General features: G+C 44.1%; 1 protein-coding gene across 13 annotated transcripts in view; it reads left to right on the plus strand.

The window, feature by feature from the left end:
• LOC135905116 (uncharacterized) overlaps window positions 1–22,959 on the plus strand; it is a 595,563-nt gene that overhangs the window by 410,406 nt on the left and 162,198 nt on the right. For 3 of the 13 annotated variants that reach the window (XR_010565321.2, XR_011515106.1, XR_011515107.1), the window contains one exon: window positions 21,603–21,689. The exons of 7 other annotated variants lie outside the window; for them this stretch is intronic. The gene's annotated coding sequence lies outside the window, so the exon portion shown is untranslated. Of the gene's footprint in view, window positions 1–1,657; window positions 1,729–3,405; window positions 3,539–8,180; window positions 8,240–12,686; window positions 13,777–21,602; window positions 21,690–22,959 lie in introns of those variants that run through there. 3 more of the 13 variants (XR_011515105.1, XR_010565332.2, XR_011515108.1) reach the window with 3 other exon arrangements.

The raw sequence follows: 22,959 nt of genomic DNA on the forward strand, positions 1-22,959 counted from the left end.
AATGACGAGGCCTATGCAAGTAGAGTAATTTTTGCAGATGCATTCAAAGGATAATAGATGATTTGTTTTCCTGTGGCAACAAATTGGTTCAGTATGAGCACGTCAACTTGAAAGGGATATTGTTTCGTACCTGACTTGGTTGCACATATGAGTGGTGTTTAAAAAACACTTATAGTGCCAGAGTTCAAGATTTGAGGCAACAGATAAAACATGCACCAATAAAATAACTGTTTGTCTAGTGTTGGCTTAATGAGTATGCAACAACACCGCACACTGATCGTTAGCACTGTCATGCATGGGCTCCATGGTAACTAAGATTAGCCACGAATAAGCTCACTGTGAGCTAGTGTTGAGCTAACTATAACAGGTGAGTATGCGATGATGTAATTAAGTGCAACATTAGAAGGCAATGTAACAATGTAAAATTATAGCCTGAGCTCACAGCTGTGTTGCGTGGTCAGGCGACCAAAAGATATGAATATTTAAAAGGGAACGAACAGTGCTACTGCCAGTATGAAGTGACAGTGTTGTACACAGCAACATATTCCCTTTGTCCTGTCTGTAGCCCTGTTCGGTTCCCTTCTAAACATGCACCAAGCAGCCCAATTCAGAACGTTCGGCAGGTTGATCTGAATACTTCAATTTGCCAAGCAGGTTAAGTGATGGCACGCTAGCATAATGGGAGCTATTCTGAAAGTTATGTCTGCTATGAAAATGTGTCATGAAGATACTTCACTGCTAAAAATTTGGTCTACAACTGCACAAAGCAGCATCAATAGCTATGTTGCTCCCCCATGTTGTGTCAAGGGTCTGTGCATGTTTTGTAAGATAATCCTTGAGTCGTCGGCCGGTTTGTCCTACATAATTGTGGCTGCAGGACAGTGGGATATTGTAAACAGCACCAACCGTAGTGGTGCTGTTTATGAACAACTCCAGCACATACTTTTTGATGTAAACTTCACGTGTTGCCCTGGTCCGGTTAACATTTTGTACATGCCCAGATTGCTTGGCACTGAAAATAAAAAGGTAGTTTCAACTCTCTGAGCAATTTGCTTGAATTGATGGTTGCCTTTGTGTACAGATTGCATAACAGTCATAGGCCTTGGCTTTCTCGAAGTTGTCTGACCTGAGACGTCAACTACGTTCAACTCCATTAAATGCTTCTTGGCAATGCATGCTAAAAGGCAGTGCGAACGCACTGTTAAAAGCAAACATTGTACTTGGTTATGGAAGCTCCCCTCCACGTCGGGGTGGTACCAAAGGTTAAATGTGCTCTCTGGTGTTCCTGTAGAAACAACATGCTTCAGTGTTCAGGTGCACCAATAGAAAAGTTAAAAACACCTTTGAGTGCAAGGAATAGCTCCAGCTCAATGCTCACCACAGAAAATCTTCAGGCCCAGATAGTGGAGCTTGCCTTTCAGTAGTATTGCTTACTTGAACATGCGTGGCACTTTGTAGGAGACATTAAAAAGTTGCTCAACCACTTTAATTGCGACTTTTCACTGCCGAGAACACTGTCAGCTAGTCGTAAAACACTAGCTGCTGTAAGAACCAGCGTAGTAAAGGTATTCTGCTTCATTGGAAACTTTTTACCATATATAACGTGAAGTAAGGCTACTAAATGGGTTGAGTGATTTGTTTTCTGTCTTCTTTACAGTGCTAGATGAGCTCATGGAAGGGGGAAAACTACATTTCAATAGATGAAGTGCCAACAGAGAAAGCACAGTCAGAAAGAACAAAGACAGGACAATGTGCTACTTGCAACTGTTTATTGAGGTCAAAAGCACTGAATATATAGCCATGAAGAGAGGGGGAAGAAAAAAATAAATACGCACTGATTATGTGAACGCGCATGTGCAAAAATATGTAAGATGTATATGAAGGGAATCATAAGATTAACCAAAATCAAAAATATATCTAAAAACATGCGTTCATTTCTGTAAATAGTCGGAGACGGGGTGTCGACACAGGTGTCCCCTCTTTTCTTAGGCTGGTTGGCCTCCAAAAGTTCACGTGCCACAGTGTCATTGCTTTTAAACATGATTGTTGTATCAGGAAGCCTTGCTTCACGTACTTGCTTATTCTCATTCTCACATGCCTTGCAATGAAGCAGCAAGTTTGAGCCATAACCATTTTTGAGTGAAAGCTTGTGCTCCTGCAGGCGTTCATTAATACATTGGCCAGTTTGTCCGGTTTACTCCTTCCCACACTTCAGCGATATGCAGTATACGACCCCTTCTCCGTACTTCACAAAAGGGTTTGTGTGTTTACTAGAACACTCTACTTTCTTAGTCATCATATCCAATCAGACGGCACAAAGTAGCAAGTTTTTGGGGCTCGGAAGAAACCACAGGAATTTTGTATTTCACGATGACATGTTTAAGATTATGCGCTGCTTTGTGAGAATACGGTATCACCACTGGTTTAGCTTTCTTTTCCAATGTTTGACCTTCTTCACTGCTTCAGTTTCTTTCTTTTTGCACCTTTTTCAACAACGCCTCTGAAACTTTGCTCAAAACCAAACAAGGAAAGGCAGCTTTCTTCAACTTCAAAATCTGTTCGTCAAAGGTTTTGTGTGCCTTATGACAGCACAATTTTTTAAGGGTAAATTCAAGGCACATAGTGGCAATCGCACGTTTAACAGTCTTGGAGTGCATAGACTTATACTGCAACAATTAATTGCAGGGTCGGTATACCGACCTCATGCCCACAAGGAATTTCTGCCTTATCCAGTGGCGATACCGTATTCTCACGAAGTGGCGCGTAATCTTAAACACGTCGCCGCTAAATATAAAATTCCTGTAGTTTTTGCTGCGCCCCGAAAGCTTGCTACTTCGTGCCTCCTGATTGGATCTCGTGACTCTAAAAGTAGAGTGTTCTATTAAACATACAAATCCTTTTGTGAAGTGTGAAGAAGCGGTCGTATACGGTGGAAGTGTGGGAAAGAGTATATCGGACAAACTGGCTCATGTATCAGCGAACACCTGTGGGAGCACAAGCTTTCGCTGAAAAATAGTTATGGCTCAAACTTGCCACTTCATTGCAAGGCCTGCAGGAATGAGAATAAGCAAGTATGTGAAGCAAGGCTTCAGGATACAACGATCGTGCTTAAAAGCAAATACACTGTGGCACGTGAACTGTTGGAGGCCAACCAGATTAAGAATAGAGGGGATGCCTGTGTCAGCATGCCTGTGTCTGAATATTTACACAAATGAATGCATGTTTTTAGATACGTTTTAGATTTTGGCTAATCTTATGATTCCCTTCATCTTCTGTGTTCTCGCGCGTGCACCTTCACACAAGCAATGCTTCTGTTTTTTTCTTCCCCTTCTCCCCATGGCTATATATTCAGCTGCTTTTGACCTCAATAAACAGTTGCAAGTAGCACCTTGTCCTGTCTTTGTTCTTTCTTACAGTGTTGTCTCTGTTGGCGCTTCATCTTCTGAAAGCCCTTCACCAAGTAGCCCCACAACGTGTTCTACTGGAAAACTACCACTAGACAGTGATCTTCCATTTCTTGACCTCATTGTTTTCTTTGGTGAGTGTCATGTGCACTGCATCTATGCCCTGTCTTTTAAGGAGGGAATTCTGCCTTTCACATCAGTGCACTGTTCGACTGAAGCTCTGTCACAGAAGCACGAAATAGCATCCTCAACAAGTCGAGAACTTCTATACCTAGGTCTAACATTGGCCTACAGTGGTGTGACCACTGTTAGATCACATTCAGAAGGTCAGCCATAGTCTCAAAATCTGTGTTCAAAAAGGTGAATCAGACCAGGCCTTCACGCAAAGTAGCAAGAGGCACATGCAGCAGTTCAACTGTGTGGTTGTTTACAACATCCCGCTGTCCTGCAGCTGCAACTAGGCAGGACAAATAGGCCTAATATTTGTTTGTGTGTGTGTGTGTGTGTGTGTGTGTGTGTGTGTGTGTGTGTGTGTGTGTGTGTGTTTGTGTGTGTGTGTGAGCATGCGCGCGCGCGCGCAATTAACCAAAAGTCTTAGCCTGCGCTCGTGTTGTTTGGCCTACTGTCTTTTCATGTTGTCCCCAAGCAATCAGTCGGTGTCACATTCTTATAGAATTTGCAGTTATGAGATTCATGCTTTGGAACATGATCAGAAGCTACCAAATGGATGACATAATCCATCTACATGTGTTGGTGTAGATAAATGTGTCTGTGCAGTAGGGGTAGGGGTAGGGCATCATATGTGCTTGTTTAGCACTTACGTATGCACTTTTGTTTCCAGAGCTTGTGACACAGTGATTCAAACTATGTCTGTGAAAACAGTGCTGCACGTTGCAAGGAAATGTTACAACACTTGTAGGTGAAGCTCGGTGTTGTGAGAGGTTATAGAAACTTGCTTTTTGCAAGTTTCTAGAGCATTTTTTAAAGATGCTTAACTCCCGCGTGCATCGCGTTCATGACTCACATGAAACTGTCAACAAGTATGTCCTTTATGCCATCCGTTTCTAAAGATTACATGAATATAATTAACCTTTTGAGGGTCGATCTTTTTCGCCATATTCGACCGCCCAGGGCCGATTTTTTTTATTGCAGATTCCAATTCTTAGGGACTTATTTCGAAAAAAATTTACCGTAATTTTTCTAGGGTGTCCGTAAAGCCAGAAAAAAATTATTTTGCGTTGGTATACCATATGTACTCTTTATTCATGAATAACAATAATAAAAAAGGAAATAAACCTATAAGAGTAAAAAATTTGTTACATTGTTATAGTTCAAGGCTTTGAAAATGTGCACATGAGAATACTTTGCAAGACTCAAATGTTCCTGCTCTTACACTAATACATACTATTATGAGCAATATCTAAGGGAACACAGGAACGCGTAGAAAACACCCTCAGACCCAGCTATATGGGTGATACGCAGCGGCCACCATCAGAAACAAAGTGGAAAGGGGGACGCTGTTGTAACAATTGTTCACACTCCCGCCATGCGTCTGCAAAGTGCGGAATTTCACATCGCCAGCAGACAGTGATAACACAGTTCGATATTGCGTCACTGGTAACCTTTTGCGTCGAATCATTACAAAAGATAGCACTGTTCCGGACTTCTATATTGATTTGTGGTAAATCTTCTAAACCGGGAAAAAATTGTCTTTAAGGGTGAGTTCAAAATAAATTTATTGGCGCTTGCTGAATATTAAAAAGATATTGAAGCAAATGAAATAAGGCAATAGCGTTATTGCAGCTTATCCTCGTCCTTTGCTTTGTTCGTTGGTGTCCTAATAATGCGTCATGCCGCCGTCAACTTAACGACGGCCTCCATTCTTTGAGGCAAAGACGCGTAGACAGCCTCGATGAATGCGGTATCACGCTGAAGGCGGGCTTCCACTCATGTTCTATTGCTTCCCATAGTTGGTCGGAGTTCGCCAGTTCTAGTGAGCTCTTCGAAAGGTTCACTTTCATACGGCCCCAAACGTGCTCTATAATGTTCATGTCGGCACCCTTCGCACACCACTGAAGTTGCATTACCCCTCGCTCTTCCAAAAGGCGCGCCACGTCCTTCGATGTGTGAACGGGAGACAAGTCCTGCTGGAAAAAATAACACCCATCCGGGTGCGGCCTGTTCAACACATAGGGGATCATCTGGTGCTCGAGCAGAGTGCAATACGCAGCACTGGTGAACCTCCCATCAATTCTCACCAGTGGGCCTAGGCCTGCGTGGGAAATCGCCCCCAGACGTTCACAGACACGTGTCCACTGGCGGCCACCTCCTGGATATTCTGCGGACTAAAGCGTGTGTTAGCGGTCCACCACACTCTCTTTCGTTGGTCCCAGCGGCTCGAGAATGTGAACTCATCAGAGAAAACTACATGCTTCTACTTACTCTCACTCCAGCTGCGGCGTTCATAGCGAACCTCAGGCGAGCCGCTTTGTTGGCTGCGGTGAGCAGAGGTTTCTCTGCGGCGATGTGACTTTGCAGTCCTGCTTCTCTAAGCCTTTGTCGTACCGTGCTGTCGCTCAAGTTGTTCAAGCCAAGAGCACCTCGAACGTCTTTTGCACTTTGAAATGGCTTGTCGCTGATGGCAGCCACGATGCAAAGGTCTTGGTCGTTCGTTGTTGATCGAGGTCGTGTGCAGTGCGGTGCATCGTTTATGCGTCCTTCGTCTCGGTAAGCCTGGATAATCCGGTTGACCGTTTTCAATGGGCGGCTTGTCACGAGAGCAATATTGCGCTGCGTACAACCTCTTTTAGACATTTCTATTATATCTTCCCGCTCTTTAAGAGGCACTCGAGGCATCTTGAGGCTACAAATTCGGAGTTGACTGCTCTGCGTGGGCCACTGCAGTGTGCGACGTGAATTTTTTCTGAACGAACTTCGTGCAACAGTCGCATGAGAGACAGTTTGTCAATGTTCTTTTTTTTTAATTTTTCTTTATTCTATTCCTCTGTCGTCATTGGTTCGAGCGTCGCCGCTGTTCAAGGTGCCACTGACAACCGAGTGCGTCGATTCAAATAAAGAATTGGTTTGAAATACAGGGCAAACTTCTCGGGGTACTATCAAGCGGTTGCACGAACAAAAAAAGAGAATGAAAGAAAAGAAAGTGAAACGGTGTAGGTCACTGGCGACGATCACCGTCTTATCGGCTGTTGGACGATCCATGACGTAAGCTGCTCCTTTGTAGAAATGCCAGCGTGGTGGGGGTGCCAACAGTTAGTGGAAGAGCGCTCTCCTTACCCCCTTCGTTTTTCACAGTGCCATCTGTGTATCGCTCCGAGTCTGTTTCAAGGCTGTTTGCCATGCGTTCTTGTGTTCCCTTTCATATTGCTTATGATAGTATATCCATAGCGTAATCGAACTGTGTAGGTGCACGCACTCAAGAAAACTGTGCGGTTGTGTGCCCATCAAAAAATCAAAACGTGTGACAAACTTCCACTAATCTTCATCTTATCGCCAACCAGATGCAATTAGTTTTCGCGAGTCTAAAAAAAAAAAAAAAGGAGCAACAGAAGCGCATGCACGGCAGCAACCTTCCTATGCGCACCCCTGCAAGCACTAAATGAGCGAGAAACAAGCAGTAGCCTTTTCAGCGATTAGTAACGAGATAGCCATCAGTTTTGCAAGCGCAAGAAGCCGAAACGGCCTGCGAAAACAAAACCCAAACCGCCACCCGCCCGCGCGCATGCCAATGCGCTAGCGGTAGTACATAGATGCGCAGGAGCAAACTAGCTCTAAAACAAACTATGCAACGAAAACTGAGAGAGCGAGGCGTGCTAAAGAAATTCCCTGTATTTCCACATAATGGCAGCACATGACAGAAAAGAAAAGGTTAGGAAATTGTCGCGCTTTTTAAACCTACAGACAGCGCCGTAAATATACGGCATTGACCATTTTTGTACTTCGCGGTGCGCTATATTTACGTCATTGACCCTCGAAGGGTTAAGGAGTCATGCTCCTTGAAACAATTTATCATAACAACATTGCAAAATGCCACCTGAGGGTCTCGCATCTCTTACATCTGCTGTTTTGCACATCATAATTTAATAAAACTGCATTTAGTAGCTGCTCAGCACAGGCCCCATTTTGTTTTATCACACTTTGTCTTTTCTCCCCCTGCCCCAGGTCTTATTTCAACAACTGCTATCTGCAGGCCGTCATAAAATTGCTTCAACATTGTTGACAGATTCCAATATTTTTTTCGAACCATTCTCTCATGTGATCTAAAGAAAATTAACTTGATTAGCCTGACATGAAGATGAATTTGAAATAATTTATTTATTGTACTTGCTTGGTAGCACTGAACTGTTTCTTTAATCAATATAATACTTACAATTCACCTTTGTGTTGCTGGGTACCCGTAGAGATATGGTTAGTTATTCACCAGAAAGGATCCCGAATTTTCCACCTTCTTAGTGTAGGTTAGACACTCACTTGTTGCACTTCACAAAGAGCAACTTGTGGTTGCTAGGAAAGAAAAGTTCACTGAGAATTTTCATGCATCCAATTTGATTCTGTGTACTAGCATGTTTGTATTAGCATGTATTTCATGGAGTTGAGGCTCCATAAAAGTACATTCTGTCATTCAATGTCTGTGACATGGTTAAGCAGGTTGACCATATCTAATTAGAACTTCCTATGTTCTCGGGCACTTGTTTGCAACTTAAATTATGTGGTTTGGTGCTGTCAGTGTAAGCCTAATGTCGTTTCTTGTTCTCCCAGGAAGGACGCAAGCATTGCAAGGAGCCATTTGACCTGCCGCCACACTAATATTGTATTTGGTAAGGTCTATTACAGATATTATTTCATGTAGTATGTGCTATAATTGTGTACAATGTGTTCACAACTTCAGTAGGTGGGCTGTTCGACAACAGGTGTTTACAAATTAATAATTATAAGAGATGTTCAAGGTCATTAGTGATACAATTGCTGCTCACTGCTGAATTTTTTTCCAAATAAATGATGAGCCATCCAGCAAGTGCGGCTCTCCTGGCTAATTATACAAACTTTCAAATACGGTTAATTTTTTTATCACAAGTGTACAGCAGTCGGGGACAATTGTTCACAGCGACAATTTCATAATATTTACTTACATGCAAAAGTCAGTCAAATGTCAGGTGTACTTATGAAGTTTTGTGAAACAAGTTCATCATCATATTGCTTACTTCATTGAAAAGTTTGTCGTGGAATTCTCACTTCTATGAACAGATCAACAGTTGTCGAACGATGGTCGTCTCTATAGCCAATGTTTGGGCAAGAGCCTTGTCTTCACAGCACTAACAAGAGACTTCTTTGCCATGCAGCTTGAGCTGATCAGTATGAAGAGATTACATAGGATAGGAACACAAAGCATTAGTGGGCCTCTTCGATTATCAGTCCTTGACAGTCCTGGACTGCTTAGCACTGCTGTCCCGCATTCGATTTTTTCAATCAGCTTCCGAAGCCCCATCCACCAGTCCGAGGGCAGCCAGTATCGCATTCGTTTTACCAGAAGTCACAGACTCTGCGGACTCTCGGAGCTGTCAGCAGATATTTGTTCAGACATATGCAAGTAGCTACCAGACGGCGGCTGTCTTAAAAAGATGCATGGGGCTTGACGCCATGTTTTAAAAGAGGCTGTGTGTTTATGTGTACTTTGTGCGTTCCAGACAGAAAATATCATGCACTCAGCTATTGCTTCCGCTAAACCGATGCTTTGTGTGCCATAGTGCGAGGTTTTCATGAGTGGTCGAATTGCTGCAACCTTAGTCCTTGTGTTTTTTTAGGGCAAAGCACAGTGATCAGGTGCAAATGCTTGCTTTTCTTGATGTGTTTCGTGAAATCTGTCATGCTCATTGCTATATGCATTGTAAACAGGTAGATTTCGCTGTTCAGATGAGTGAAACTGGTGGACGAGGAAACATATCATATTGCATGTAGATATTTAATGCTGGTAGCTGGCGTCGCATACAGGGTGTTTCACGTAACTTGAGCCAAACATTGAAAATATGCAAATGCCACATAACTGCACAGAACCAAGGTAATGTTGTTTGCCCTCGCTTCGAGATACTCATTTTTTTTTTGCCAGGTTAAATCATTAGTATTATGTAATTAATCAACTTCTCAAATATTATGATTAATACATGCTACATAAAAGTGTTTTTCCTAGCGTGAAAGAAGCCTGCAAATACACACTAAATACACATATTCGCAGCACTTTGCGTGTATTCGCAAGCTTCTTTCTCGAAAAAACACTTCTACGCAGCATGTCTCGGACAACAGAAAGCTCTATGGGGAGCTTTTCATGTTGCTTTACAATTTTCTCATGGACACTTCTAATCTAATTATATTTGAAAAGTTGATTAATTAATGAAGATAAAATATTTATTGTGGTGGAATGAAAAAATATCTAAGTATCTCCAAGTTACAGCAAACAATGTTACCTTGGTTCTGTCGAGCTACGTCACATTTGCATATTTTTATTGTTTGGCTCAAGTTACATGGGACAACCTGTATAATCAGAGCTTCACCAATTGCCGTTGACATGTGTGCCGATTCCTTCTGTTACCCAAATTCGAAATTTTGCTTTTGGATGTGCAGGATTAGTAGACAGTGTAGACGCGCTTTGTCCTAGACACACGTCAGGCCTTTAGTAGACGGTTTCACGAGCTTAGAGAATATCGGCCTGTGCTTTGTGGGTGAACAGTGATGTGGCACAACCGTGTTTTTGCTTATTTTTGTGTGGCAATGACGCTTAAATTTTACAGGAAATGAATGAGCTGGCTTGAATACAGCGGTTAAGGGGCCCGAAGAGCGAGAGCACGATGTAAAGTGAGCTTTGTTAACATGTTCAGTGTGCTCAGGCTGCGATTCCATTATGCAAGCTTTATGGTTGTGTCGGCGGCATGGCCTCTGAGACTGCACCATTTTGATGACCACGCTACTGAATTTGCTGGGTAGGGCGCTATCTACAAGTAGCTAAAAGCATGAGGTCACGGGATTGAATCCCGTCCACGGTGGCCGCATATCAATGGGGGCAAAATATGAAAACACCCATGTACTTAGATCTAGGTGCACATTAACGAACCCCAGGTGGTCGAAATTTCCGGAGTCCTCTACTACGGCTTGCCTCGTAATCAGAAAGTGGATTTGGCACGTAAAACCCCATAATTTAAGTAGCTAATAGCAGACAACAGCAGCCAGGAGAGCGACTTCCAATCACGGTGCTTTCAAACAAAACCTTGTACAGTCCCAGGCAGCGGGATCACATGACTGTGATGTGCCCTTCTGTCAATGCAAGCCAGACCAGAAGCCGCAGGTGGTTTGCGGACAGTCTGGGACTGCATAATCGAAGGGGCACAGTGCTCTCACATACATTATGTCCACTGCGGGACGAAGGCCTTTCCTAGTAATCTGTAAATATATATGGCTTGCGCCAACTGACTCCATCCTATGCTTGCATATTTACAAATTTCGTCATGGTGCCTAGTTCTTTACCGTCCTCATCAGCGCGTTTTTTTAAATTTATCATGCATCATTTTTTGTCGTTCTGTTGCTTGTTGAGCAAGCCTTCATTCTCAAGCTCCATTTTTATCATGTCAGGTTTCAGTCTCTTAGGTTAGTTTTAGCACAATGCAATGATGGTACCTTTATGTGACTTAAGTCTTCTAAACAATTTATAGTCTTTAAATTTTTTTCTACTGATCCAGGACTCCTGTGACTAATTGCCTTAAGTAACATACTTCATTGCCTTCTTGCCCTAGAAAATATAACCGGTGCCTTCTTGCGGGCCTTTAAAGTGGCAACATGTGTACTGCGGACAGTAGGGCATGTTCAGATAAATTCAACTGGACATGCCTGGCGATCACTTTTAATTTTGATTTAAAAATTTATTTTGCTGCCCGAGCCTGGCGACAATAAAATTAACCTTAGTTTTCCAAGAAAAAAAAAGGTGTCTCTGCAAAAAACAATATAGAATTACCTGTTTAGTTAAAAGCATTTTCCCTGGATTTTACCGAATCTGCATTTTGAATAGATCCTTAAGGAAATAGTGTTGTCGCTGCGGTTTTAAAAATATTTTGTACCAGACTGCAGGCCAATAGCATTAATTCCAACTAATTATCACAGAGTATCCCCACTATGGTATAAAGAAGAAAAATTTTGGAAAGAAACATTGCATAAATTTACCAGTTTTTTTTCTTTGCATTTACTAATAGCACGGAATTTGGCCATCCTGTTGCCATGAGTCGTAGAAATTTGAGCAAATAGCTCTGTCCTCATTGGCTCTCAAAATCCACGGGAAGTGCTCATGTTTAGGCACGTTAATGAATTACTCTACTTTAAATTTTTTTAGGAGAGGCTTGATTCATTTCAGAAATTTCCCAAATTAAGCACATTCACATGAAGCAATGCAATCTGGAAAAATATGTTGCATTATTTGTTTCGTTATGGGATTGCAAGTCAAGAAACGGACAGAATAAACAGTACTGCCTGCCAGAGCCATGTATGGGGTCCAGGCATAATTGCAGGCTTCGTTACAAAAAGGGCAAATTTTTCGGTGAACACAGTGCAATATTATAACTTTTTATGAAGATGGGAAGGGTATGTTGATGCATTCATGACCGTAACTTTCAATTTTCACTGCTTGAGTAAAAAGAATATTACACATTGATACTTCTTCCGTGACACAAACCATATCCGAAAGGGGCTGACAGCTGTTGTGACACAGTTGTGGTGCAAGCATGGTTTTTTTGTATTGTTGCTATTGTTGCTATTCTACCAGCCTATCAGCTGGACAATATCTTTGGCTTGCTTGTTCTGGGTCGGAAGTAAACAACATGCATGGTTTGCGCTTGTTTCAAGAGTACTTCATTGTTTTGGGAAACAGTAAAACCTGCAAGGTTGTTTAATGGAGCAATGGAGCAGTGAAAGTTGAAAGCTATGGTCTGCAGTATGTGGCCATGGCAGCTCTACCTAAATATGGGAGATGTAATCTCCGAATGTCATAATGTGCACGTGACATCCAAGCAAACCATCAATTGACTTGGGTCCTTTCTATCTGAAGCTTTTTATGCTATAAGGCTACGAATGAATATATACCAACATGGCTGAGTCTGAACCATTTCTTTTGACAAGAGCACTTGTAGTGACAGTTGTGAATACGAAATCATTGTTTATCTGAAAAACAATAGTGATGATGATAGTAAATAATTGAACAGCCTTAATTGATTGGTGTTTCTTTCTTTCCAGGCAAAGCCGAAAGCCTCTGCAAGCAGCCAGTCATTCCAAGTCTCAACCAATCCTTCCTCCAGTCAGCTAATTTCTAGTGTCCATGCGGAGAGGACTTGCGCAAGAGTGGACACTGGACACTAAAAAGGCGACAAGGACAGACGTAAACTTCCAACCGGTGTTCATTACAAAAAGGTATGTATATGTACTCTTGCACACTTGATCATAATCTGTTACAATCGTGCAAGTCAACATGGCCATCACAAATAAACGAGCGCACCAAGGCCTAAGGCGGCTTCCTGCATACAGTCCCCAGATAATCAAATTCTTTAACAGTCAGTGCTATAGAGATGGCTTGCTAACGCAGTTGCATTCTACAATAGCCGCTGCCTCAATGATGAGTCTAGTGTTTTCTTTCACACTGCTTGCTATTATTTCTGTTTTTTCAAACAGCCGATGACATTTGCATTGGGAGCAATGGATTCCAAAGAAACCTTCTTTCCCTTTTTGTACTTTCCGATTATGTTCCTGTAGTCTCAAGTTTAGGGAACTTCCCATTTGTCCCACGTAACGCTGCCCGCAGGAAAGAGGTATGCTATACACTATTCCTCTTGAGCATTTGATGAAACCCTTTCTCTGCACAATGTTGCATGATTTTGATTGTCTGCTGACAGGGCTGGTTTTGGCACATAACTTAGATAGCTTGCGGGGCGCGGAAGAAATGACCAAGACTGCAGTCCTTTGGCCTATTTTCTTTAGTTAGACCTATGTGATACTGTTCGCAGGAATCTAGCAGTCATCCCATACATTCACGTTATCTTGCATAAACTAAAGAAAATAGGCGAAAGGGCGGGAGTTTCGGTCGTTTTTCTCGCACCCAACAAGTTATCTCAGTTATGTGCCAAAACCAGCCCTGTCAGCAGACAATCAATTTCATGCAACATTGCTCACAGAAAAGGTTTCGTCGAAATGCTCAGGGGGAGCAGTGAATAGCACACCTCTTTTCTGTGGGCAGCGTTACGTGGGACAAACGGGAAGGTGCCTAAATATGAGACTACAGGAACATAACACAAAAGTACAAAAGGGAGAGAGGATTTCCTTGGAATCCACAACTCCCAATGCAAATGTCATGCACTCTGAAAAAACAGAAATAATAGCAAGCAATGCACAAGAAAGCACTAGGCCCATCATTGAGGGGGCAGATAACGCATAAGGCAACTGCATTAGCAAATTATCCCTAGCGTTGACATTAAAGAATTTGCATACCTGAGGTCTGTATGTGGGAGGCCGCCTTAGGATGTGGGGCGGCCCTAGTGGGCTCTTGTAACTGATTAGGATCAAGTGCACAAGAGTATATATACATGCCTTTTCGTAATAAACACCAATTGGAAGTTCGCACCTGTTCTTGTCACCTTTTTAGTGTCCCGCGTTCACTCTTGCGCTGGTCACTTCAGCATAGAATACCAACTAGCCCGGTCTCACTCTGCTTTTTTCAGTAAAGCAGAATAAACACAGGTTTTTTCAGATTCAAGTGGCTTGTTGTTTCTCGAACACAAATCTGTGTGTATGCTGTGTACATGTTGGGTGTAGAACCCAAGTGCAACATGACGACACTGACACGAAGAATAAGCGGTGTAGAAAACAATGACACTAGGAGGAAACATGCAAACACAGCACATTCTGTGTGGTGTATTTCCTGTGTGCTATGATTTCTGCCCCATTTCCAGCTATATCTTAAATGATGTTGCAAGTTATCCACGTTGTAATGTACGACTTGGGTGGTTCATTGCCGAAAATAACTTATTCCAATGAACGAAACAATTTGGCTCGAGAACACAAGCATTCCAGTCCCCGTTTCTTCATTACCAAAGTACGGTCATGTACTATAATCACAAGTACGGGGCTCAATTTACAGCATTTCCGTTTTACGGAACTCACCGTTTTTCTTATTTGCAAAATACGGTCAATTCTGTGATCACAACTACGGAGCTCACCGTTTTCCATTTAACGGAAATAATTTTTACGGCCTGTCCGTTCTACGGAAACACCGTTTTCCATTTAACGGAAACATTTTTACGGCCTGTCCGTTTTACGGAAACACCATTTTTCATTTAACGGAAATAATTTTTACGGCCTGTCCGTTTTACGGAAACACCGTTTTTCATTAACGGAAAAGTGTCCGGCAACGTTTTACCTGCAACTTTGACCGTAAACTGAAGAAATTTTTTTTACAGTGTACAGTGAACGCCACTGCACTCGGTCGCCGTGATGGAGTCTCCCGAACCGGCTTCTTGCGTGATAGGTAGGTAAACGCTGAGAGCAAACTATGTGAAATATGTTCTTATAGGGTTTGTATGACTAAATGGAGTGTAATAGAACGAAGCCTCAATGCAGCGATCGCGCAGATTCGCAGCGACCGAGTGCGCGTCTGCATATTTGTCCGCGCACTGTGCCGCTTTCCCCGCGCTCGCGTTTTCGCACCGTGCCATGAGCTTTAGGCCGCAGAATATGAGCATTTGACAGCATACAAGCAACCATTGTTGCGTGGGCGCTATCAGAGCTGTTCAAAAATAATTTCATTGTAGAGACTTCGACGCCTACGGGGACTGTGATGTGCCGTCGCGACGATTCAATCTCTTTTTTTTTCTAAATTCTTGGACGTTTCAATATTATTTCTCGAGTTGCGACACACTGTATCTTTATCGGTGTTCTCAGCGTGCAATTTCCCGCTGCTCCTTTTTTGTAATTCAGTGCATTAATTCATAACACAAACACGACCATATGCCATGCTTTTTTTAAATGTGCTTCTTACCGCTGCCTTTCCACTCCACTGAACTTGCCAGTATCTATAGCATCGACAAGTTCATACACCAAACCGTCATCACATTAGTCGGGCAGCGGACTCGGGCGAGCGTCTCAGTGCGCGTTTTCCGAAGATCGCAGACCCGGCACCGTAGCAGAAATCTTCCTCGCGTCTGTGCTTGCTGCATACCCGAGTTGCAGCCGATGACTGTTTTCCGGTTTTATGTTTCGCGAGCCAAGCTTCACGCAGCTTCTTATCCTGCGGCTACGTGTGAATAAAGCTGACACCGGCCTCCCTTACGTGCGTCCGGCCCTGCGGCACCTAGCAGTAGCCTACCATGTTGCGCGCCTTCGAAGGCAGCCACTACCTATTGTAGTGCTTTCAAGCGTTGTAAAGGAGACACTCGAAGCGGGAAAATTTCGCCACTGAATGAGGACCGCAGCGTTCGAGGGAATTTAAACTCGTTTTCAGCTCCCTTCGGCACGCCCGAAGCAGCCGACGCGGCCGCTATGTCCACGTGATCCCTCCTAGCTCGTCACGCCGACGGTGGCGCCAGCTTTTCCAGTGGTGGAGCTCGAGGCCAATACTAAAACTCTCTATTGAGCCGCCATCGTCGGCTCCCCGTCGCGAGCACTACGTACGGCGCGTGATGACGTCGTTACCACCACACGAACCCCACTACGTATGCGTCGCGAAGGAAACCAGTAGCAACTGCCGGAGGAGGTCAACCCAGCGCGCATCCGGCTACCTTCCTCCTCCGCGCCTATTCGCCTTGTTTCTCGATCTCCACTTCGCTCGTCGTTACTTTCACATTCCTCTAGGTGGCGGTACTTTGCCGCGCGCGTCTACCCAGCGGTCGATTTAGGCACCACTGGCCTCCTTGAAGCCCTTGGGTTCAGAGGGAGCAGTGGTAAAGCAAACATGTCCGCAATAGACATTAGTAAGAGGCGACTGGAGGATTGGTGGAAGAAAAGTAGGGAAACGACAAAAGACGGAGACGTACAAAAGCACAGTTCGCAATACGGGATCAGAAAATTTGGGCGTGGTAGTTCACAGCGTTTTTTTTTTCATTGTTTAACCTAGGTAGAATATTAGGCAGTATAGTAGCAAGAGCTTGGTGGCGCAACCCACCGCCCCGTTCCAAAGGGGACGCTCATAACATCCATCCATCCATCCATCCATCCATACTGACCGCGCTCCATCGTACTATACTCGGCGCGCGGTTTTCTTCACCTCCAGGCGCCTTCCTCTTTCGCTTGTTTCGCGGCCTCAGACAAACACCGCCGATTTGAAGAGCTGGCCAGTTGCGCTTGCGCTTAAAACGCTCGTCTTGCGTCAGGCCCGAATTATGCATTTCATTAGACGCGGGACGCAAAGCCGCATGCCTATGTCCCGAACAGCTGAAACAATATTTCTGCCGACTCATTGCGTGCTTACTTCTAACGTTCTAACGTGTTTAACGTTCTAAAGCAACGTGTGGGAATTGAGACACGTCGTATTGCCTGTGTGTGTGGGGAAGAGGAAAGGAGAGAGCGCGGTGTCGATGAATTGCCTTCGACCACCTGGCCCTCTTATCATCATCAGCCTATTTTTATCTCCACTGCAGGACGAAGGCCTAGCCCTGCGATCTCCAGTTACCCCTGTAATGCGCTAGCGTTCTTGTACGTGTCCCCAAACATAATTTAATCCGTCCGTCCTCGAAATGCAGCCGCTGAGGTTGCGAATAATCGAACCCGCGAACTCGTCTTGAGCCCCAGAAAGCCATAGACATAACCCAGCGTGGCCAAGAGACAGAGAGAGAGATAATTTAATTGAAAGAAGGCAGAGAGGTCGGTCTGAGCTAAGGTGCTCTAGCCTGCTACTCTGCACAGGGGTAAGGGGAACGGGGACTTAAAGATGTGATGAGAGATGATGATGCCATCATCATCAAGAGTTTTCGGAGTGAATCCGAAGTGGTTGACAGTGAAAAAAGTAACCTTGCACCTTCTGGTCAGCCGCCATTAGCAGAGTGCATATGGACAGCTTGACAACAACGTCAGCGTCCGTGCCAACTGTCGCCCCGGCCTAAACGCAAGCGGAAACTTCCATGTTCATGCATGCGCGTTAAATACAGCCACCGGTGTCTCCAAATCCGGTGTCTCTAAGCACAGGACACAAGCGCGAAGGCTCACTTTCAATGGCAGCGTTGGTCCCGCGATCTTCTCGTCCTTCTTTTCTTGTTCTTTTTTTTTTCTCGTTTTCGCGGGCTGTGTAAGATACGTAGTTATGAGGGGGCCCTTTAACTTGAGCCTGACGGGCGGAGATATTCTGCGCAACGTTGTACCGAGATACATCCGACCTATCTCTTCTCTCTTTCTCTCTTCTCCGGGAACTCTCTCTCTCTCTCTCTCTCTCTCTCTCTCTTTATTTCAAGGCACGCACGAACGCTTTCTTCGAGAGTCGTCGTCCGACACGCAACTATGTCGACTCGCGCTTCGACACAGCGTAATCGTTGTTGAGTGCAGCTTCCGCTGTTGCGACGATATCAAGTCGAGGAGACCCCTTGCGTAATCTTATCCGCAGACGTCGGACGAGACCCCCCCCCCCGTCCCGTAACGGAAGGCGAAAGTGGACTCGTGCGTGGGAATGAATGGGAAGGGCGCGCAACTGTCGGACGATGGAAGGAGGGGGAGGCAGCGAGACCGCGAGATTGGGCGACCTCGACGGTTTTTTCTACGCTTGCTTAGATTCCCGGATCAAACACTTATGGCACGTATCTCTCTCTCTCTCTCTCTCTTTGTGCTGTGTTCGGCGGATGCCATATGAAAGCTACTGCGTGTCTTACACGGAATGGACGACACAAACTCGACTACTACTACTACTACTACTACTACTACTACTACTACTACTACTACTACTACTACTACTACTACTACTACTAATAATAATAATAATAATAATAATAATAATAATAATAAACATATTATTAATACTAATACTACTTGGTGTTGTTGTCATTGTAGTTGTAATTCAGTATGAAATCCACCACGGTCCCAAATGATGAGGGAAACCGGCGTTGAACACAGGTGCAAGAACTCTCATCAGCATCTTTTTTTTATTTCTTCTTTCGGCGTGCATGCGAGTTTATTTCTTTCAAAAAAAATATTGAGGGTGCTGACGTCAGTTTGTTCTTCTTTTTCTTTAATATATCCTCGGTTTTCTTTCGTGATTTGAACGAGAAACACGTGAAATTTAATGTTATGGAAACAGCCTCAGTGGCTGTTTTTTAACGCTCTCCGTAACATTTCAGAGATAACCTATGCCCTTAAACGCATATTTAAAATTTTGGGTAGGTAGACGTTGTTAATTACCTAACTAATCACACTTTAAGTGACAGTCCAAGGAACTCAACATGACCACGAGAAATACGCCGTTGCTTTCATTAATCTGAAGTATACCACTGTGCATTTCGACTTTGGCTCAAGTTACATGAAGCCCCCGGCATAACGAAGCCGCTTAAAATATTAACCTCAACTACCCCTAAAGTACCCGGCTCTGTTCTCTACAACATTATACGATAAAATAACTAAGTATACCTAAATATCCTCACCGCAACAAGCATCGGCCCTCGAGCCATAAATCCTCTTTCTTTAAGCGCATCTTTATTGGCCTTTCCTCCTGGGTATACGCACTGGTTATTTGCCACTGTGTTGGTTACATAGGTGTGTTCCCTGGAGCCACTAGGCTCTTATCTCCTTCCAACCTGATATATTGCCGTTACGAACAACGCACCGTTCGCCACACAAAAGCTACATTATTCGTGCAAGCGTTCTACACGGATCTCGAATGCTTCGCATTAGGTAGACGTCCACTGTACAGTTGACTATGTGGAATTCTTTTATGAAGCGTACTGTAACAGGGCAGCTTGCAGAACGCGGCACAGTTAGAGTGACACCGCGCAGGGAATGATCACGACGGCGACAGTTACGAGTGTTCATCAATGGGAGCGTCGGTTCCCAAAGGTGATAGCTGCGACCCCCCCCCCCCCCTGCTATCGCCAAGACAGCAACGTTTCTAGCGCGGAGGATGCTGGTGCCGCACTTGCGTGCACTGCTACTCACCACCTAGTTGTCAGCGCTATACCGTACATACTATTCTGCACGGACATCCGTATATGACGTGTCTTAACGAGTGAATCTATGTCGGGGCGGTCCGCAAAAGCTAATGGCTGAGATGACGTCACGCGTGAGTGAAAGTCTGGCGGTATGCCGCACAATCTGGAATGTGGAAGTACTAAGAGGCCAATTCTCTATTGAAAAAAAAAACGAGAAAGAAAGAAACGGTTGGCATGCAGCCTGCGAGCGAAGTTCGACGTTGCCTTTGTGTGACACTTTAGACACTCTAGTAAAAAGGATAGGGGCGGCAATTTCTTCAGCGGTCGCAACTTCTCGACCGGTAGTTAACGCGGTTTTCAAGGAGAGTTTCCGCGCTAGAAAATTCAGTTTAACGTAGGGAATAGAGTCGATTGAGCGTATAATGTTGCTAGTACTCCCTTCGTTCAATGGGTACACTGTTACAAATGTTTACTTTGTTTTCATGCGGCAACTTCCCAAAATCATGAACCACCAGCTGGCTTACACCCACTCTCTGATAATTTTACACCCTTTGGGGTTTTGCTTGTCCCACAACAATAGCCGTCATTTGCCTCGCTTGCGTTTCCTTTCTTGAAAACTCGGCGCTGATGTACATTGTGCAATACTGAACAATGTACATGTTAAAAAAAATCCAGTTATGATGAAATCGACTAATTAATAAATTATTTTGCCCAAGCAGTGACAGTAAATCTAGAACTCTATAAGCGGAGACATCCTTATTTAACAATTGGAAACTGTCGTGCCGACGCGATTTCCTGGATACTTTTGCCAAGTAGCTGTCACACCCGCGTATGCTGACCACTTTTCCTATAGCACTTCAACAAAAGTAATTCGGAAAATTCTCCAGTTGCATCATCAGTGGTTCTCCCTGCTGACTTCAACAACTCTTGTTTACATCCCTCGTTGTATTCGTTAGAAACAAATATTCGACAAATTCGAGCTATATAAAATATCGCATCAAACACGCATCGTCATAACAAACATTGCTCCACTTGTTTTTGACTGAAGTCTCGATTATTCGCACGCCCACACTTGTTTTAGGGTGTAAGTGTACCGCTTTCGGTGTAAATTACCACCCTGCATTCCTTGCCTCTTGTCCTGCAAAGGATGCTTGCAGGACAAGAGGCGCGAATCTTTGTCGCCGACGAACAAATAAGCGTGTAATGTAACGATGTACAAATGCTCGGTGTGTAGCGACATACGACGCGCACGTTCTACGTTCCAACGAAGAATTTTGGGAGGTTCCTCGCCTTTTCTCTACTGACTGTCCGGCAAACATCTTCGGCTCAGGGTCTTAACTTGCACCTTCAGTTAGAGTTTACACGTATGAACATATTTATTTCCCCTCTAGACTATTTAAAGGACGTATATTTAGTTAACACAGCAAGCTGGGGGAGTTGGGGATATAACATGTTCCTAGGGGTGGGCAGCGCAGCCCGGATGAAAAACAAAAGGAGGTACAAGATACGAGTGCAATACTACCAACTGGTTTATTTTTCCAAACGAGTGTCTAATGTAAACTGTAAACACGTGGAAAGTGGCGCTTACAAGGGTGAAAGGGTGTTAGTCTATCTTGCCATTCAAAAACTCCTTTTCCTTATACTTTTGTCTTTCGTCCGGGTGGCGCGGCCCACCCCTAGGAATGTATATTTAGTGTAATTTCTTTAGAGATGTTAATTTAACATTCGGGTTCTCAATTCACACCGTAGGTAAGAGATGTCTGCAGAACACCCGTTTGAGAACGGGCGCCAATTCTGCTGCCAGCGATGAGCAAATGAGGGTGTCAAAAAGGAGTAAAAATTTAATGCGTACCGACACGTGACACGCACGCTCTTTTGAAAAGCAGTATGAGGCTCAACGGATTAGACTGTAAGTGGGAGAGCCCGACAGAAAAGTGTGATTTACGCTCTTAAGCAAGTGTGCCCCGTATTTACGCTACTTAATTGTTCATGGGTGTAAAATAGGTATAATTTATATACGGGTGTAATTTACTCGTTTCAGTGTCTACACCGTATAGGCAGAGGGAGTCTACAGAACACCCTTTTGAGAAGAGACGTGAATCTCGCTGCCACCCTCGAATTAAGTAAGTTAAGTAAATAATTCTTAGTGTACAGCCAGATGTTAAAACACCTCAAGCTACGGCGAGTTCTTTACCCAACTCTCTGCCGTGCGTCGTAGTGGCCCGAAGGAAGAGGATGTGCTGGGAATGTAAGAGGGGAGACGCCGAGGCCTTGTCGCATACCGCGTCGCCGGATGAAATTGCGATACAGCACAATCGCAACCTCAACCCTGTTGCCAGCCTCCGTTTCTCGTTCTTTTTCTTCGAAGACCCCGACCGACGGAAAAGAACAGGAGCGGTCCCCACTGTAAAATAATTTACACCCTAAAAAGTGAAAAATGGTGTAAATGTGTCTATAACTCACATCCTTAGGGTGTCCATTATACAGACAACACCCTAAGGGTGTGAGTTATAGACACATTTACACCCTTTTCACATTTAAGGGTGTAAATTATTTTATAGCGCCGTGCGGCCGTAATCGTAAAATGCTCGCGGAAGGCGGTGAAACTTGAAACACGGAGAGAAATGAGCAAACTAATAAAATTTGAAAAAAAAATGTTAATACTTGATCAAGTTGTGAAGCGACAAAGCAAAGATCTCGTCTCTCAGTTCTACATTCGTATTGCAGTCCTTGCTTTATCATTCCTCGTTCCTTTCGCAGCTTAACTGCTTAACTGTGTTCTTAACTTAACTTTTTCTATTTCTCCTGGGAATTTTATCGCGTATAGTGCGCAGGGAGGCTGTAGCGTGTGACGCGACTTTCTGACATAGGAAATTCGTGCGGTTGGCGTTTGGCATGACAAGTACGGCGTTAACTGTGAACTGACTGTAAGTATGCGCTGTTTCTTTCGTTGTTTCTGTCTTCCTTCCTAGTTCTCTACGGCTAAACGTGATGAGCGTATAAGGTGTGCGATTGTCGCGAGACAAGCATTGCAAAATTGAAAGAGCGCAAAAGAGAAAAAAAAATAAAGATGTAACTGAGGCTCGTAATTCCTTTTTTTTCCTTGATTCCAGCGTGCGGTACTGTCGCCTCTGTGAGGCACTAGGCATACTTATTTCTTTAATGTAGCAGCCAGACAGGAATGCGTACAGCCTTGTAATGTTTAACGTGAAGGCTTCCTCATAGAATCAGGATTTCCTCCACACCGTCGGCAGTGTAACGGAATGGAGAAGCAGGCATCCTAATCTTAGCGAATTTTTCTTTTTCGACGTTTCGCTTTAGAGATTCGAAATGAGCAACTACCGGTGGCGTTGAAAGCCACTCTTTCTCTTCTTATTCTCACTGTATGCCTTGCGGCA

The sequence above is a fragment of the Dermacentor albipictus genome, chromosome 6, assembly GCF_038994185.2.
Source record: "Dermacentor albipictus isolate Rhodes 1998 colony chromosome 6, USDA_Dalb.pri_finalv2, whole genome shotgun sequence".
Classification (NCBI taxonomy): Eukaryota; Metazoa; Arthropoda; class Arachnida; order Ixodida; family Ixodidae; genus Dermacentor; species Dermacentor albipictus.